Source organism: Gopherus flavomarginatus, chromosome 25 (genome assembly GCF_025201925.1).
Source record: "Gopherus flavomarginatus isolate rGopFla2 chromosome 25, rGopFla2.mat.asm, whole genome shotgun sequence".
Lineage (NCBI taxonomy): Eukaryota > Metazoa > Chordata > Testudines > Testudinidae > Gopherus > Gopherus flavomarginatus.
The window spans coordinates 1,232-5,622 of record NC_066641.1 but is presented as its reverse complement, the minus strand read 5'-3'; the positions used below and the strand labels follow the sequence as shown (position 1 = coordinate 5,622).

The 4,391-nt window shown below is 52.0% G+C and overlaps 1 non-coding gene across 1 annotated transcript; it reads right to left on the bottom strand.

Annotated features, from left to right (window-relative positions):
- Positions 1 to 1,441: 1,441 nt before the first annotated feature.
- TRNAQ-CUG (transfer RNA glutamine (anticodon CUG)) lies at positions 1,442 to 1,513 on the bottom strand. Its single transcript has one exon. It is a non-coding gene; the product is annotated as a tRNA-Gln (tRNA).
- Between the last annotated feature and the right edge of the window lie 2,878 nt (positions 1,514 to 4,391).

Sequence of the window (4,391 nt, the reverse complement as noted above, 5' to 3'; positions counted from 1 at the left end):
CCTCTCTGATGTAACCTACTGAGGTGCTGCAGTAGGAGACTCAATTCAGTGAAACTGGGCATTCCCTATACGCCCCCCTAATCAGGGGGCTGTGCACCCCCTTCCCCGAATTTCCCCAACACCCCCTCCCTCAGTGGTCAGGTAGTTACATGCAGCACTGCCAATGTTGTCATTGGTTGCAAATTTGAAAAGAAATTGAAACGTTAACACAAACTTTAAAAGCAGATACAACGTATGAAAACTACTTGTACCTGAGAAAGTAAAATAGGTTTGGAAAGTCTGGACAAAGCCGGGTTTCCTCACCCAGCTGTTGTGTTTGCTGACAATGTTGGTGCATTGGCTTCGGCAGTGTTGGCCAACCTTAGAATTTCAAATGATGATTTGTAAGCGATGTGTGAATGAGCTCTCCCGTGACAGCTACTGATGACCAGGGTTGGGAGGAGGCTTTGGGACCAGACTGTATTTACATGAACTCACCTACTCTGCTCAGGTATCCAGCGGAGAGAGCTGGGCTGCCTCTGCTCTAGGTGCCCAGAGGAGGGAAGGTGTGTGGGGCTCCAGCCTGGGACTCTTCCTCCCTCCTGCCAAACCCTGACTATTAATCCCAGCCCTGTCACTCCTTTCTTCAAGCGCCATGTGGGCCAGAGGAAAAGTGTGGTAGGAAGCACAAGGGCCAAGCCAGTGAACATCAGGTGAAGCAGCAAGAATCCCAACTATCAGGGTAGCAAGTTCTAGAGCCCTAACCCATTGTGGCCACCCCAGCCAAAGACCTGGCTCTAGGAGGTGTGAGTCACCCAGCAGGAGGGGAAAGATTCACTCTTACACACAACTGGAGACAGGGAAGTTGAGCTCTGGGGCTTTACCACAAGCATGGGTGGCAAGTTTGTAGAAATTTTGGTGGTGCCCAGAACCCACCCCCTAACTCCACCCCCCAAACGCCTCCCCCACCTGCCTAAGGCTCTGGGGTGCAGATCCTGGGCTGGGGGCTTTGTATGGAGTTTGGGGGTGGGAAGGGGAGGAGGTGCACCGTCTGGGAGGGAGTGCAGGGGTGAGGGCTGTGGGGCTCATGATATAGGGGGGCTCACGACTGGGAAAGAGGGATAAGGAATCTTCGGGCTGGGGGCGTTGGAGAGGCTCAGGGCAGCCTGCCTTGCCTTTAGTGGTGGGGAAGGGGGCCCTAGGACCCTGGGGAAGCAGACAGCAGTTCTGCCCAGAATCACTCTACTCCAGCAGCAGGGGCAGGGAGGGGATAGGCACACACTGCTTTTTGTCAGGCAAGGATGCAGCGCTGCAGGGGGAGAGGTGGCAGGCAGAGGCCAGGGCCAGGGGAAGAGACCCAGCTCCAAATATTGCTGGAGCAGGGCCCCCAGCCCTGAATATTCCTGGAGCCCGAGCACCACAAATGTATATAACCTGCCACCAATGACCACAAGCCAACACAAGGTCCCACTGAGATTTGAACTCAGATTACAGGATTCAGAGTCCTGAGTGCTGCCCATTACACCATGGGACCAGCTTGTGCTGCCTTCTCTGCACATCAGTGACCCTCATGGGGCTGGCTTGTGTAAGGGGGCTCTTGGCCCTTTACTAAAACTTAGTGTGTGTGTGCGGGGGTTGGTTGGCTAGTTCCCAGCACCAATAGAGGGGGGAAGGATCAATGGGAAATCAGGACCCTGAGACTGACAGTCCCCAGGGGCAATGGGGAGAGGCCAAAGCTCCAAGTTAGCTGCACTGACAGGCCAGGCAGTGTAATGAGGGAGTCACCAGGCCAGGGGGTCCCATCCTCCATGTGAGCTGGAACTGCCTGGGCGAGAGTGGGGCAGAGCTAAGGAGAGAACAGGAGCCTGAGAAGAGCTGGGGAGCAGAGCTGTGCAGGTGTAGTGCCAGAAACTGCTGCATGTAGGAATTTGCAACCTGTAGCAGTTGCTGATACCTGAGGTTGTTCTTATTTGATGACTTGTCCTAAGTGGCTAAAACTTGACAGAGGTTTCTCTAGCAAAGGCCGGTTCCTGGCCCCTTGATCCAGACATCCTCCTTCATATCAGACTAGGGTGACCAGATGTTAAAGATGAAATATTGGGACGCGGGGGGCGGAGCAAAAATAAAAGCTGGAGGGCCCCCCCGCCACCAAGCGGCAGTGGCACAGCCCCATCTCCAACCAACTCTAGGCTCCAACTGCCACTACACTCTAAGCTCCCCCATCCCCTCCGTCCTGGGCCCAGCTTGGGCTCTGAGCTCTGCAGCCGAGCCATGATCCGGGCCCCTCCTGCAGCTCCCGGGCAAGGGGTCAATCAGGCAGCTCCTGGCAGGAGCATGTCAGCCCCACGTGTGTCTCTGCCCCCAGCCCACCTGGGCCCTGCCTGCTCCATGCTGCCCCCAGCCCCACTGCACTGCCCCGCAGGCTGCAGGGCTGGAGCAGCTTGCGCGGTGCTCCCGGCCATGGCCATGGCCTGTGTGCAAACCTGGGAGGGAGGAAGAATGCTGCATGCTTGGGGAAGAGGCAGGGCCAGGGCGAGGATTTGGGGAGGGATCCAATGGGGGAATGAGGGGGCGGAGTTGGTGGGGGCAAGTATCTCTCCAGACTATGCCTGTGTGCTGGAGAAGAGGACAAAGTTATCTGTTTGTCCAGGGTCCCGATCGGTCGGGACGTGGGACAAACAAGCAAATATAGGGACAGTCCCGATAAAATCGGGACGTCTGGTCACCCTACATCAGGCTTCAAGTTGAGAATCATTTCCCATTCCCTCTCTCATAGACTCATAGACTCATAGGTCAGAAGGGACCAATCTGATCATCTAGTCTGACCTCCTGCACAAGGCAGGCCACAGAACCCCACCCATCCAATTTTATAACAACCCCTATCCCAGGACCGAGTTATTGAAATCCTCAAAAATGGTTTGAAGACCTCAAGCTGCAGAGAAACCACCAGCAAGCGACCCGTGCCCCACACTGCAGGGGAAGGCGAAAAACCTCCAGGGCACCTGCCAATCCGCCCTGGAGGAAAATTCCTTCCCAACCCCAAATATGGCGATCAGCTAAACCCTGAGCATGTGGGCAAGAGTCACCAGCCAGCACCCAAGAAGGAATTCTCCGCAGCAACTCAGTACCCATCGCATCCAACTTCTCCCCGCAGACCATTGAGCAGACCTGTCTGGTGGTAATTCAAGATCAATTGCCCAAATTAACGATCCTATCATAACATCCCCTCCATATACTTATCAAGCTTTGTCTTAAAGCCAGAAAAGTCTTTTGCCCCCACTACTTCCCTCGGAAGGCTATTCCAGAACTTCACTCCCCTAATGGTCAGAAACCTTCATCTAATTTCAAGTCTAAACTTCCTAATATCCAGTTTATACCCATTCGTCCTCGTGTCTACATTAGTACTAAACTTAAATAATTCCTCTCCCTCCCTAACGTTAACCCCCTTGATATATTTGTATAGAGCGAGCATATCCCCCCTCAGCCTTCTTTTGGCCAGGCTAAACAAGCCAAGCTCTTTGAGTCTCCTTTCATAAGGCAGTTTTTCCATTCCTCAGATCATCCTTGTAGCCCGTCTCTGAACCTGTTCCAGTTTGAATTCATCCTTCTTGAACATGGGACACCAGAACTGCACACAGTATTCCAGATGGGGTCTCACCAACGCCTTATATAACGGTACTAACACATCCTTATCCTTGCAGGAAATACCCCGCCTGATGCATCCCAAAATCGCATTTGCTTTTTTAACAGCCGTATCACATTGGCGACTCATAGTCATCCTGCTATCAACCAATACCCCAAGGTCCTTCTCCTCCTCCGTCGCTTCCAACTGATGGGCCCCCAACGTATATCCAAAATTCTTATTATTAATTCCTAAATGCATGACCTTGCACTTTTCACTATTGTATTTCATCCTATTTCTATTACTCCAGTTTACAAGGTGGTTCAGATCTTCCTGAATAGTATCCCTGTCCTTCTCCGTGTTAGCAATACCCCCCAGCTTTGTGTCATCCGCAAACTTTATTAGTACATTCCCGCTCTTTGTGCCAAGGTCAGTAATAAAAAGATTAAATAAGATCGGTCCCAAAACCGATCCTTGAGGGACTCCACTGGTGACCTCCTTCCAGTCCTGACAGTTCACCTTTCAATACGACCCTCTGGAGTCTCCCCTTTAACCAGTTCCTTATCCACCTTACAACTTTCATATTCACTCCCATCTTTTCCAATTTAACTAACAGCTCCCTGTGCGGAACCGTGTCGAACGCCTTACTGAAATCTAGGTAAATTATATCTACCACATTTCCTTTATCTAAGTAATCCGTCACCTTCTCAAAGAAGGAGATCAGATTGGTTTGGCATGATCTACCTTTAGTAAATCCGTGTTGCAATTCATCACAATTACCATTGACCTC